This window comes from Glossina fuscipes, unplaced genomic scaffold, assembly GCF_014805625.2.
Source record: "Glossina fuscipes isolate IAEA_lab_2018 unplaced genomic scaffold, Yale_Gfus_2 42, whole genome shotgun sequence".
Taxonomy (NCBI): Eukaryota; Metazoa; Arthropoda; class Insecta; order Diptera; family Glossinidae; genus Glossina; species Glossina fuscipes.
The window spans coordinates 3,043,402-3,059,132 of NW_023998426.1; the positions used below are offsets into that span (position 1 = coordinate 3,043,402).

Consider the following 15,731-nt stretch of genomic DNA (forward strand, 5'->3'; position numbering starts at 1 on the left):
CCTGAATTCAATCGAAAACAGAACTTTGAAGTTATAAATCCTTACCTGCAGCATAGTTAGTCATATCCTCGTTCGGCTCGAATATTGGCTAAGATTCGTCGGCTTAAAGCAAAATTGAAAATGACCTGATCGATCGCCTCATGGGAATGTTATAGTTAGACTAGGCCGACTTTGAGATATCTTGCCATTAGAAAACTTCATCTACTTGACAAAGCTTCTATTGTACTGCAGTTACATCCGCCATAATAAACCAGAAGTTACGCTCTGTCATCATAGAGGGGTGGCTTTTATGAGAACGCCAATCCGGACTCAATGCAAAAAATAGGTCTATGCGATCCAAATGGTCGATTTACTAAGGACAAACTTATTTCATAAAATATCAACAATTCGAATTTTTGGCATATAAAGGCTTATATTCCATTAGAATCCTCATATGAGCTGGAATCCAAAAAAAAAAGATGTACGTAAAGTCTGTTCGTCAACCTACTATCTGTTATGAATCAATTTTCTTTCACATGAAATATTGAAAACCTATCCTTTTTTTACCTTATAAAGAGTCAGTTTTCGTAGGAACGGTTGTGCGAGAGAGAGGGTTAAAAGAGATTGTGTCGTCGGATGAAATGTTTTCACATCAATTTAAAAGGCCGTAATACTATTAAGAACCGATTTTCGTTCCGAAATCGAAAGAAATAGCCATATTTTTTTTTGAAACGATTTCTCAAAGTAAGGTTTTGTATGAGAAGTGGTTAAAAAAATCGTCCGAACCGCCGTCGAGCGAAACCACCTTAGCGTATCAAATCTCATCGAAATATCTCAAAAATTTGCACAAAAAAGCAAGACGGACCCCTACAAGCTTAGATCGATTCAGAAAGCGGTTCTGAATAAAAGGTACGTTTATCTCAAATCTCTTTAGGACTTGCAGTTTGAGCACAATAAAACACGACGGATAGACAAATTCAAATCGATTCAAAAAGTAATTTTGTATGCTAGCATAGATAATAAAAGACGACTCTACCTCTACTACTTCTGGGTGTTGCAAACGTCCGTACAAACTTATTACACCCTTGTACCACAAGTGGTGTATAAAGATTACAATAGATAAAATAAGTATAATATAGCAGGAGGAATGTCATGAAGAAATTTGAATTAAAACAGAGCCACCGTGTGGGAGGGTCTCTTGTCGAGCGGTGTCCGGTCGGTGGATAAAGTGTTAAGATTTGATTTAAGACAAATATAGTTTTATGATTATTATCGACGTAGATGTCGTCGGGATAAACAACTAGGTTTGGATGAATGATCTATGCCTAGATATTACGAACACGCTTTTTAATTTATATTGTAAAAGCCAGGCTGATCATTTCATTTCAAAGTAAGTGTTATACATTTATTAAATAGCTTGACTTTAAACACTAGGATTTATTGCTGTTCATCATTGTTTGTTTCGCTTTCTAAAAATTGCCATATGAATATGTGCATATGAATGTAGTTACATTAAATACTTAAATAATTGCTTCAAATTTATTTTTTTGTTTTTTTATTCATCAGTCCGTCAGTTTGCATTTTTCATTTTAAATTGCTCTTTGCTGCGTATGTGTGTGTGTGTGTGTGTGTGGAGAAAGAAAATTAATTATATTGATTTTAAAATCTTGCCGTTTATAACGAATTTTTCAATTTTTCTCTCGATTTCTTTTATGTAGAAAGAAATCTCAGTGAAAAAACTATAATAATAAAATCAATATTGATAAAAATATCGTTGGAAAAGTAATTGTGAATATAATTTTTATGTATATAGAGAGAGATATATAAAAGAACTATAAAAAAACTGAGCTTACTCAGTGTGAAGGCATTTACGGCAAATGTTGTGTTAACCATAAATATTTTGATTTCTTTCTTTCGCAATTAAACAATAAATAAATTGAAAAGGGTGTTGTGTATCATATCCCCTACACCGATTATGATAAGTGCGTATTAGTGATGCGCAATGCATGCAATAACCAGAAGGAGGCGGGATAGGTCCGTCCTTTATTGTACCGATTGAATTAGAATCAGTTTCTGCATCGCACTAAGCTGATCTGTCCACTTTGTTTTCGTGTGTTCAACTTAAAGCTCGCAGTTTTTGATACATTTTGATGAAATTTGGTCTGTTGACGCTGACGTTTTACTATTGAAAATTCTTCGAACGGTATCACCATATAAGGTTTTTTTTTTTTTTTTTTTTAAAAAAGTGATTATATCAGTAAGTGTGAGTTGGTCGAGTGCATTTAATGGTGGACCATGGCTTCTTACAGTATTTTTAGTTATTTTATACATAATATGTAGGTATTCAATTATATGAATGGAGTTGATAGAAGTTCAAGAACAAAATCTATTTTAATGGTGCTTCTTCATCCTTTGTTTTGCAAATGTATATGATGTAGTTGCGTCAGTCTACGCCTCCCATTTTCTTACTGTAATCATGGGCTTTTATTAGAGTTTCCAATTTTCGTGATACCTCGGCGAGATCTGGTATAATATTTATTCTGGTTCAGGCTGGAATTTATTTGATAATGGATTGGATGGTAGAATTTTTCCAATGACTCATTTTAATAAGACATTAAAATATGACGTTGCCCTACTAAGTAAATATTGACGGATTTGGATAAAATTTAATCATTTCTGAAATCTCCTTTTATATATAAATCTCAAGGCTAAGCCTAAGGCATCAAAAATAGACATTTAGTATATGAATACATAGTATGAAATTTGGTCTACGGTAGGACTTCTCTTCACTAACCTTCCCATATAAGCATGCTTATGAAAGGTATGCATTTATGTGAGCAATTTGGCCTAATTTTTGTATTATAATGCATGAGGTAAATGGGCAAAAAGAATTGTATTATTATTAAAGTGGTGGTGTGTGGTATCCAATAGCTAACCTTGCTCGACTAAAACGTTTTAACTTGTTTTTAATGCATTTTACATATTGTTTATTCTCTTTTACATGTTGTTCATGTTCATGGGATCGATTTACACGGCCTATACTATGCTTGAATATTTATTTCTTTTTTCATTCTGTTTCGCCTTTTACAAGATTTCATTTCTCAGGATTTTTAAAAGAAGGTATCTAACTTATAATGTGTAAAAAAATGATCTGTACATAATATTCCCTTTTTTTTTGAAGATCTCATTTTGTAACAAACAAAATCACTGTATTAGGCCAGGGCGGCCGTATCATTCATGCAGATATTCATATAGCCCACCCTACAGATATTCATATAACGACTTCGCAAAGTAAAAGAAAACTGGTCGATGGAAATATTTTCACTAATGCGAAAAGACATTAGTGTACAATATATATTAAACAAAAATATATCCAAAATTGCGGCCTGTAAGTTGAGCACAAGAAAATAAAAAAAAATTAAATCGATTCAGAAAGTGATTGGTATAAAGAAAAGTGTATCCATTTCAAGCCCTGGTGTTGTACAATTCCGCACAAGCATATATGCCCTTCTGCAACAAACACACCCATTGCATGCATATATACACATATTAACATATATACTTGCACACTATATATATATATATATAATAATGCACTAACATACATATATATATATATATTGCATGTATTGGATGTAATTTGTAGTCAGCATCGCGAAATAACAAACAAAAAAAAAAAAATAATAAAAGAAAACGTAATAATGAGTCCAAAGGACTGCATTACAAGATGGTTTTAATCAATATTCATTTTCAAATTTTCATATGTAATATCTGTTTATAACGTCTCGTGCTTATTTTTGCAAACATATTTTATATAAATTTGTATATGAAACACCAATTGTAAGACATGATAATAATTTAATGTTACAGTAAAAAACAAAGCAAATAATTAAAAACAGTTGCTTTGATTCATACAAGACATAGATGAAACATTCGAAATTTTCGAGTTTTGAGTTTAAGTCGTTCCAGAGAAAAACTGACGATTTTTGATGTGATAATTTTTTACCCTGGATTGCATAGGGCCCAACTTTAAGTGGTATTGTCTTTTTCAAATTGATATTATTGTTCACCAATAGGGATGGGGTGATACCATTGCTAGATTGATTGCTAGATTCATGTCTAACAAGTCGCGTCCTACTTTCAAGGCAGTTAACCAAATGTGAATCGTAATAAGAAAAACAAAAATCATATTCATAGCAAATTCTTCCAGGTTTGCGCTAATGCCTGCATCTTTCAAAAGGACTGCAGATAGACTCTTGTAATATCAATCGACAAAGAAGCATTTTCTAAATCGATTAAAGAACACAGTCCGTCCATCAGTCTCGGCGTGTAATACCTGTCTGTGAGCGTATTTATGTTCAACGTACAACGATTTCGAGATATTTTTGATGAAAATTTGTGCACTGACATCTTTTGGCGGAAGAGCGAAATAAAGTGGGTTCGATGGGACCATTTTTAGGAAAATTACTCATATAATGACACAAAACGACACAATTTTGCATTTCTCTACACAAATTGATGGAAGATATTGAGCCTTGCTACAGGTTGAGACCATTTTTCGCTATTTTGAAAAAGTGCTTAAAAGAAATAATTTTTTTATGAAGGCAAGGTCGACGTAAACACGAGTTGGTACCATAACCCTGGCTAACAATGTTGCGTCACTTTTCATGTGGTAGTTCTCATAAAAAATAACTCTTTATGTGATATAACGAAAAGCCAGCTTAGGCCGACCTTTGACGTATCGCTTTTGATAATCGGTCTCAATCCAACCAATTTGTAAAGCTTTTATTCTTCTTAACGTAAATAATAACTAATGCAACAAACTTTTTGTTTGGCGGTGAAGGTGTTAAGAGATTTTTAAACAAACAAAAAATATATGTATATATACTTATAGAGAGAGAAACAATGTTTGGCTAAATACTAAGTGCTCTTGCTGAAAGTTTGACTTCAATCAGCGAATCCCCAAAGTTACTAAGCTGATTATTTACCATCTCACGCACACTCTCATAAGTGAATGTATCTATAGTAGGATATGGGTGAATTTGTAGATGTATCCATTCCTATGTACATATGCATATGTATTAATAGCTATACAAGCGATATTTATGCATCGTTGCCACAAGTTGTAGCGAAAACGTTTCAAACATTTCCATAAAAGTTTGTTTACTCTCAGAGATTTCTGCGATTACTTGGCAGCATTAGCCTATTGCTAGCATTGTTATTGTAATTTTGTTTGCTCTGAGAGAAAATTTCTCTCATTACTTGGCAGCATCATAGTATTGCTGGCATTGCTATTGTAAAATTGTGTTTGGCCTGAGAGGAGTTCGACAGAGAAAGAGAATCACTTTTTAACAATCGCTTACATTGAATATCATGAATATAACTCTAAACATTTTCTAGATTTTTTTCAGTCGCTTTTTTTCTCTTGAAACGTGCAAGCGGAATAAAGTGATTATCTATTTTAATTGAAATTTTTTAATAAAAGAATGACTCTCCGGTAAAGAGCTTCTGTTGTGACACTACAGGTGGGAGATACATATACAGAAAAAATTCATTAAAGTGAGAAAATGTAGAAGAAAAAAACGAGATCTTTTTTTTGGCTTATTCTTGTGTTGTAATGGCCTTTAAAAAAGGTTTTTGTTCTTTGAGAAAAAAGAAAAGATCTCCTAATAATAATAATACAAATATTAGACATTTTAAAAGCTTTTCATTCGCTGGTATACGCGTAGACTTGTATCTGTATTTGTCTCCCTTACTATAAGTTATTTCCGTTGATTGAATGGACGGTCGGAAAAAATGTTATAAACCCAGAAAAAGAAGAGATACAAATTAATAACCAACAATATACGCCACAATACATTATTAAAAAAAAAAAAAATTTTTTTTTCAGTGATTTTAATGATTTATTTATTTATTTGTTTGTTTGTTACTCATTCGTTGTGTATCATATTTGACGCGTTCATGTGCGAAGAAAAAAAAAGAAAAAAACATTAAATAAACGTTTAAAATAACTGCAGCAGTGGTAGCGATAGTTAACGTGCCCGACACTACTTTGATCACTTCAAAATCAGTACCTTTTATTATACCAATGCATGCAATAGATCGTGAGCTTGTTTGACTCTGCGTGTGTGTGTGTTTGTATGTGTATATGTATATAACGTATTGTAATGTGCAAAATACGATTTTTATTATTATTATCATATTAGCTTTTCTTGAAAGATTTTGTCTTTTTTTTTTTTTTCTTTTAAATGCATAAATGTACAAACGATACATATAGAGTACAACAGAAAAACTTGTTCGACTACGTTTGGCAAAACCTTCCATTAAATAATACATACAAATATACATGTACGTGTACATATACACTCATAAATTTTTACTCATTTTTCTTTTTCGTGCTTTTCTGGTCTTTTGTTGTGATCAACAAAAATGCCAAATAACAACCAAAAGAAAGAGCATTAGCAGCAATTCTTTTTTATGATTAGCTAAGATCTGCATAGTTGCTGTAGTTGTTTGTGCATTGTTGTTCTTGTTGTTATGATGACGATGGTGACGATGCAATTGTTGAAGGCACTCAATGCTGTATGTTTGTTACCAAGGGCTTAAAGTACCATAAAATAAGATTTAAATATCATGACGTACACAAAGGCATAAAAGGGCTTAATTCAATCACCCATTCGCGGAGCACAGCTCCAATTTCAACCATGTAAAAGAACTGAAAAAATTTTATTATAAATTACATGCACATGAATTACCCAGGAAGGGGAATATTTTTATAAAGAATTTTTATATAGAAAGAATTTTATTATAGATATTGTGAGAGACCAACTCTACCACCTAATTTTTTTTTTTACACGGCACATACGTTCTTTAGAAAATCGTGCAAAAAGAATCGCGTTAAAAAAATACATGCTCTGTACAGTGAATTAGATGATATGTTCCATAACTTTAAATAATCGTGTACAATGGAAAAACTCTAATTATTTTCCCGAAAAACCGTGCAAAAAAAGTATATAAGAAAAATCATTCGTTTTTACGACAAAAAAAAAAGAAATTAAAATTTGTGCACAGTGAAAATTCGGTCCATAAATACAATATTTGGTCGCATCAAAAATGTCATCATTAACAGATATGTCAGATATGTGTCGCACGATTGTCGGGAAGGAGAATGATCATATCATTCGGATATCCACGGTAGTAGGTTACTAACATATGCATGGTCACATATCAACCGGCCGCCCTCTGATCATGGTATTTCTGCCATTGTATATTGTTACTGCTTAGTTTCCCTAAGCCATTGTCAAAAAATTAGGAATAAAGCAAAACTATTTTTAGGGATTCGCGCTAAAGCAAACAATTCGTGCAGCAAAGTCTATTTGTGCTTATCGGCAAGCCATGCTATTTCCAAATCGGGTAGAAAAAACGGCCCACAAAAAGAGGGTTATATATTTATTCTAATTTCTTTCCAATATTTACTGTTTTAATAGAGGGTCGAAATTTCAATATGCATCGTTTACAAATTCTCACGTACAGTATATCGATATCGTGGTTCGTTTAGATACACAACCTTAAAAAGCTGAGTAATTTGAAAAACAAACAAAATATAAGCATTTTGTCTCTAATGACATGGCACTTCTATCCGACATCGATCTGGATCCAGCAGACCTTTAAAAAAGCAGACAAAAAAAAAAAAGGGAATTTAGTTTGCGCGTTCACAAAGATTTAATAAATCCTACTAAACAAGAAACATCGTATGTAGATTGCTCTCCTGTTTATTTCCTTGGACTTCGATTCGGTGTATTTTAGTAAACAAAAAAAAAATAAATAAATAAATAAATAAATTTCTACGATAATAACTACAAACATATTATGCAACAACAACAAGAATAACAGCAGTACCAACACCAACGGCAACGACTTCAACTGTAACCTCAAATTGCAAATTTATAAGCAAAAAAAAAAAAAATTTTTTTTTTTCTTTAAAGTGTCTATGTGCGTGTTAGTGTAGGTTTACATAATAGAATTTAACTATTATTGTTGTGTCCGTTAAATGTATGAAAGCGAATAGTAAAAAAAAAAATATTAAAAAAAAAAAGTTTTACACCGAAATGTTAATAACATAAACATTAACTAAACATAAATGTTGTAAAAACATTGATCTACTTTTCGCATTATTTTAAATATTTAACAAAAAAACAAAATTCGAAATTTTTTATTAACGAAAAGGAAAGAGAGAGAGAGAGAGAGAAGCACGATTGATATTCAAACGCTTGATTAAGTTGCAGTGCTTTCTATTGGAATAATTTCCACTTTGCATACCAATCACCCCGGAATTGTAATATTCTTCGCGTTTGTCAAGGCGAAAAAACGTTTCACTGTAAGTCTCTGTTATTCCTTTTGTAATAAACTTCTTCACATATGTACGTGCACAGGCAAGGGCATCAATACACGAATGCAAAAATATATACACAAGTGAAAATTTGTTTTAGTTTAGTTACAAAATCTTACTCGAATATCTTCGAATTTTATTTTATTGACAAAAATAAACCGGTCATCGAATCTAAGTTTGGCTACTGAACTTTACCGCCTTCGGTCGATCATAGTTTTCTGTGTAATGTTTCCTTGAACAAATCTGAAAGTGCTTTATGTGTTGCTTGATTCGGAAAGAAATTTCTTTTCGTTTCTTTTGGCCAAAAACAAAAAAAAAAGTCCATTTCTTTATAGTACGTAAATCTTTTATCAAGCGATAGTAGAATTCAAAAGAATAAAAGTCTCGGTCATCTTATGAGTTGTCATTCGGCCCTTCCTTATAATTAATGCCTTTATTTTCTCTGTATCACGTTCTAATGGCCGTGAACGTAGCTAAAGCATTCAGTCCATTCGTCTATTCGCCGAATCGCGCCCAATAATTTTATTTTGGTTGAAAATCATTTTAACCTTTTCGGTAGTAACAAAAGTAAAGTTTGCCGGAAATGTTGCTTACAACTTTCCAAGACTTTTGCCCAGAATCAAAAACAAATTCTTCTTAAATGTGAACATGTCTGTGAAATGGGAATGCAATTAATTAATCTACAATGTTTACTCAAGGCGGCCTTTCTTTATATCTTCAATAATTGCGTAGAGGATAATTGACTTTGATCAGGAAGGAAATCATGTTATAAACGCCTTAATATAAAATTTTTTTATTTTTTCTATTAGCTTACGATTTTTAACTGTAGGTTAGATTTCTCATTTTCATTTGTGGACCAATCACTCATTGGGTATCTTCAATTCGTGCAACATGGTGACGGTCGGGAAGTAATGAGGAAAAAAAGAAAGAGAGAAGGATCATATCGTTCAATGAGCTACATGGGATATTATATCGCGTATATTGAATATCGTAGATATTTCAAACTGATATTTAACGACATCACTCAATAAGTTCATAGGATGACTATTAATGAATCCATACGACATTTAGATAGTATCAAAAATGTAAAAGTTTCTTGATATTGCGTTCATTGATGATGGAGTTTTGATACAATTCATTCGAAGATCCGTACTACCTCAAGATCTTATAGATTTTTATGAATACTGTTGACATCTATAAACCATCCTACAAACTTATTAAATGACGTGTTGCACATTTCCCTTGATTTATATATGATTTCATCTTGCTGAAGTCGCTTGGATCGACTTCAGCCGGAATATGTAGATATAATCTGAGATTAGGTCCGTTCATTTTTTCCTAGATCCCTAAAATCAAAATATAAATCTAATTCAACAAATCAAATTTCTTATAAATATTTGTAAAATTTTATATACAATCTCAGATTGCTTTTTATTAATAAAACACATCAAAACTCATATAAATTCGATGAGACATATTCAATCAGTCGAACTTTGAACCATATCTTCGAATAATTAACAACATATTTCGTTAATAATATGACTAATGTTGGTCTCCACGGCGCCAATAGTTGCTGGTCTCTCTATATGATATATATGTAAATCACAAAATTTACAAAACCATAAAGAAAGTAATTCCATGGCGTTATGGTACGTGAAATTGGCGATCGCGTCACTGGACCGGGTTATATTCTTTAATTCTTTTCAGTTAATACATTGGGGTGCGAATCTTTTTCTGATCTGTAGGCAATGTTTATAGGCGTAGTAAAAGTACGTAAAAAAGATCCTTACTTGAATCGGGGGAAAAGCAAATGAAAAATATTCAACTCCTCCCCATAACTAAGTAGATATTATTCGCGATTATCGGGCGTTTGTTCGCTTGTGCAAATTGATTATAGCTGCAGTGCTTTCTCATTCGATAAAGGCGTAACACCTACCAATTGGACATGCGTTCGAACTACTACTCTAAGATGCGACCGTCCCAAATCATTTCTCGCTCTTTTTTTTTCTCTTTCTTCAGTGCTTTGTAACGATCACCGTGTTACCCGGTATAAGAAGCATTCTCTGAGCAAATCGGTAAAAAAAAAAACATAAAAGCATTCTACTTGGATTCGAAAGACTTTTTTTTTTTGTTCATGAACTTTATTTAAAAAAAAAAAAAAAAATAAATGTACAAATTTTCAGCTTGAACTTTAAAGCATTTGTTGTTATTCATGCCCGCAAGGTATAGTACGTATGTTTTCTAAAAATAATAATTTTATGACAATTTAAAACCAATGTTTCTATGTGTAAGTCTTTTTTTTTTTGCGTTTTTATATTAACAACTTTTTTCTGCAAATAATTTTCAATGTAAATGAAATCGCTTTAGTTTTCGCACTACGTTGCAATATCTCTGTTTGCATACAAATTGTTTGTTTTTTTTGTTTTTTTTGTTTTTTTGATTCCGTAATAGAACTTTCTATTTTAAAAGTAGGAAAGAAAGTTTTATACGAAATTTCACTATCAATCATTCCAACTTGATGCATAAGAAACTCAAACTAATTTAATTATTACGAATGACCCGATGGACGTCGATTAGAAGATTCTATTAAACATTTGCGTCAGATTTGTAGATCAATTATTTGCCGTAAATTGAAAACTGCAATATTTTGCCTATGGGGTGGGTAATGTCGAATGGGAGATCCTCAGAGAGATTTTGGTGTCGAGAGTCGCGCATGCGATCATCACTGGCCAAATGTCGAAAATGCAATGCACTAAGACTCGGCTTTTGATCTTAATTTTCTAGCCACGAAGAAACATTAGGGTGTATCTTTGATCACCGTCACTTAAAATTTAAATTAATACCTGAATTTGGAAAGTATTTTGTAAGCCAAGGACGGTTGATTTGGTTAATTAGAATCTATATTTTACACGGATTTTTCACAATTATTTAGTTAGCAAGGAACTTAGTAATAAGAAATTGAACTCTGGCATGACTCTAGGTTAAGATGTAGATTTTTTGTAGATACTAGATCGACTTAAGATAACGCACAGAACTTTTTCTGGAAGATACATTTTGATGCTTTCTCGTACGTGGCACTCGATGCGAATTTAAAAAAAATTCCCGATGACCATAGATAATAAATATTTCTATCTTAAGTTAGTTTTCTTCTATAATTATTCTCTTTCATCGATCGATTACTGTGCTTGTTATACCCTACACAGCTACATGGATGTATTAAATTTGTGCTGGATATATGCTAGAGTCTTTTATTGTGCCGATCGGTTCAGAATCACTTTCTGAATCAATTTAAGATTATCTGTCCGTCTGTCCGTCTGGTTTTTGTGAAGCTTTTAGAAGTCAGCCTATTTAGACCGGAACTTTTGGGAAAATCAAATTTATTATCAGACTTGATGTGACCATCAGGCAAATATATAAAGTGCAAGTTTCAGCTTTCTATATCAATTTCTGCGCGCGTGAGCATTGCAGCATGAAAAGGACGGATGTAGTCATAGTTACATATTATTATTATTATTATTATTATTATTATTATTGTAAATTTAGCCAGAGAATAAATTCTAAGATTAAAGCACTTAGCATCTAAGGTTTAAAAGCACTAGCATCTAAGGCTTTCGGCTTTATTAGAAACTCTACCGCACTTGAGATTGGAACCCACAACCATTGACTTGCTAGTCGAGACTTTTGCCTACACACGGCGCCTTAGGCGGATGATAGTTAAATATATCGATATATCTGAATACAAAAATCAATGTACTCTGTGTGAATGTGTAAAACAGCTGGCTTTAAATGTCCACTAAGTAATATACGAAAATATTCTTATTTGCTTGTTGCTTGGCTCGTCAGCGGGTTGTCGTGTAAAAAGCATTAATTAAATAGAAGATTTATCGGAATAGAATTCTTGAAATAATGTTCTGCGCATTCTTACTCATATACAGTCCATAACAGTCGATTAATTCGATTGTAGGTAATCGAAACAAGCTTTGAAGGTTTCAGAATTTTTTTTGGTTTTTTTTTGCTGGTGCGTTTTATTCTCTACACCACTTTTGTTATAACCGTGTGTGTGTGCGTAAAGTTTATGCGGTTGTATGCAACAATCGAAAGAACTTGAGTTACATCCACGTAAACGTAATTGTAAATCGACTTAAGCTTGTCTCTCTTTACTTGTGTGTCTTGTTTACTTGTGTTTATCAAACCAATATTCGAGATATCGCAGCGGACCACTTTTCCGATCTCTTCCCATATAAAATCTTATTTTGAGTGTCATAATAATAACTGTAGGAAATGTAGGGTACTTAATGATGAGCTATTACAGCGCTTTTACTTGTTTTGTTGTATTTTAAAATTCAATTTACAAAGAAACATCAAAACCATTTACCGCTTAATGTGATGGCAAATAACTCATACATGTGTCTATATGCGTTTGTTTATCCCTTTTCGTTTTCATTAAAGAAGCTTAAGCGATATATAAAAGCTTACAATTAGGTTTGTTATGAACACACTTATGAAGTGTTCGATTCAAACTTTTTTTTTTTTTTGTAAACTTTACCTTATGTTTAATTTGCATAATACTTTTTGTAGAATCTAAATAGTATGCAAATGGGTGGGTGCGCGCTACATAACTGAATAGCATATTTCATCGTCACGATAGTTAGTTCATTTTAGAAATTCTTCTAACACAGCTATCCAGTTTGTGTGGTCATCGATTCAGTTCTCTGACCGCTCCTCATCAATCAATCAATCGAAAGCGCATATGCAAGTAGAGGATTGTAAAAGCAGACAAATCGAGGATTACTTTCAAATTCATTCGGACCAAACGCATATTGGTTGTAAACTCAATTGTAATTTGTTGTTACTTGTCTTACGACATAGGATCGAAAGGCTTTTCATTCGATGGTACTGGATCTGATTCAACTGTAAGCTTATATAACTATCGAGGTGGCTTGACGTCGACAGCGATAGACCGGCGCATGGACTGTCATGAACGATATGAGAGAGAATTGATTATATTTTCTTTTACAAAAAACAAACGTGATGAGGATGCATTTTTATATCTAGTAAGTGACATGAACAATAATTCCGACTCGACGAACTTTTGTAGTACGGATGTCGGTATTATTGAAGATAAAGAATAAAATGCTTGATCTTTAGCAAATATATATATATATATATTTTTTTTTTTGGCGCATTACCTTGAAATTGAAAACGTTTATCAAGTCAGTCAATCACTTGAATTTCTTTTCTAATTTTTTTATTGCGCAATGGTTTTATTTGTCAAAAAAAGAAAATAAAAATTTAAAAACAAACATTCCATTGATTAATATTTAAAGTCATGATTATTATATCCCGCAATACAATATTTGGAATTTCGATTCCATTTCATGACACGACTGCAAAAATACAATACCGCGTATTATGGGTATAATTATTTTGTCACTACATTTTCATTGTAATATAATCAAGACAATAATTGGACTTGTATTGTGGGCAATGCGTACTGCTACCTAAAATGACATAATGTACTCGCCCATGGACCTAACTCTCCAGCGTTGCGATTACTATGAAGCCAATCATCTTGGAATGAAGCGCCGTGCGGCGCTATCTGGCATCTGAAGGCCTCGTATTCGCAAAGGATGGGGCATTTCCTTCACCCACTCCATGAACCGATAACTGAGATATCCATATTTTTTTCAGATAGTACCAGAGAGCGTCATGAATCGTGTAGAAGCCAGTTAGGAGGCGTATGGTTTTTCTTTTTTCTTTGCAGATCGATTATGAACCTGCAGTCGAAAATGCAAGTTAATCAATGAATAATTGAATTAAGCTAATGATAGTTTAGCTTGCCGTTGTCCTGCACTCAGCTTGCAATGGATTACTACATATTTCTGTACCCATAACTAACTCCACTTAGTTTTGAATCTATTTGGAGCAATGATTGTCAGTCATTCTGTGATAGATAAGCAGGCATCGCTTACATAATATAAATGGTGGGAATAGTCCGGCAATTCTACATATATATTCGTTTCCCACACTCATCGATCTATTCACTTGCAGTAAAATAGAGCAAATTAGCCATGAAAGATTTCATTTAAGCTGAATGTTATCATCATTTTAGTTATTTTCTAAGGCATTTATCATTTCGCTATTTTGGGTTTTAAAAATAAAATTCATATATGTATATATATATATTTAGCAATGTGTATGACGGCATTTGAATTTTATTTATTTTTTTTTTAAATTTTTATTTCGCTTATTAGTGGACAATAACATGCATACTTTTTGCATTAAAGCGTGTAAATGCATTTCTCGTGTATGAGTGATAGTAATGGCAATTGTTTAATTCACGGATTCAATTTTCAAAGCATTACTACATATTCATGCACTCACAAAAGCCATTACTTTTTCCATCTATGAATCACTACTCTTTCAGCCATTCATGCGTTTGTAACTTCCATGTGACGCCAACGTCATCGGTGCGCACAAGGATGGTAGATTTTTTTTTTTTTTTTTTTTTTTGTTTTTTTCTGATTATCGTTCGTTCTTCGCGTTCGAGAAAATGCTTCTGTATGCAGACATTACGCTTATGCTTACAATGCATTCAACAGCTGAGAAGAAAGCTGTACCAATTCTGACTTTCTTCTTGCATGACACAGAAAGCTAAACAATGCTCTTCTCTGCATTGGTTGTTGATTTGAAATCAACTTTGAAAACGGGATAGATGACTTAAGCGTGTAATAGACATAAGATTGAAATACTACGGAGCGATTCTCTGTCTTATGCTTATGATGATGATGCGTATCTAGTATTCGTCCCACTACTAAGTTTTCTCATTTGTTTTTTTTTCTGTTCTTTTTTTTTTTTTATTCTCGAGCAGAATAAACCATAAAAGAACATCACGAAGCGTAGCTTTTATTGTGTCATATATGATTGTGTATGTGTGCCTGCATTATACACGTTTAACCCATAACTTTGCTATGGAGTTCATTTAACTTCTGTTCGGTTGGTTTACTGTTGTTGTTTTTATACATACATCAACAAAGGATGAAAGCATATTAGATTTGTCTCCACGTTTATAACATTCAGCAAAAATTTATCAGATAATAAATTATATGTATTTAGTCGTGTCCGTCTGTCGGTCCGCATTTTGTTTAAACATTCACAATAGCAAAAGTTGAGTTCGAAAATTGAAACTTGAGGCAGATATTTTCAGTTGATGCGTTCGCAAGTCACATTGTCAGAAAATGGTCTTGGTTCACTTCGAATCATGTCTTCTATAAACGCTCTAAGACACATAGGGCTAAAAAATTGCTGACCAATTAGCGGGCGGGGCCACGGTTATTCAAATAGGAAACAGGGAATTTGACAT

General features: G+C 32.7%; 1 protein-coding gene across 5 annotated transcripts in view; it reads left to right on the plus strand.

Annotated features, from left to right (window-relative positions):
* LOC119636997 (tyrosine-protein kinase Src42A) overlaps positions 1-15,731 on the plus strand; it is a 105,180-nt gene that overhangs the window by 37,091 nt on the left and 52,358 nt on the right. Inside the window, exons 1-2 of one of the 5 annotated variants that reach the window (XM_038032766.1) lie at positions 4,909-6,117; positions 7,965-8,356. The exons of 1 other annotated variant lie outside the window; for it this stretch is intronic. The gene's annotated coding sequence lies outside the window, so the exon portion shown is untranslated. Of the gene's footprint in view, positions 1-3,660; positions 8,357-15,731 lie in introns of those variants that run through there. 3 more of the 5 variants (XM_038032767.1, XM_038032768.1, XR_005247200.1) reach the window with 3 other exon arrangements.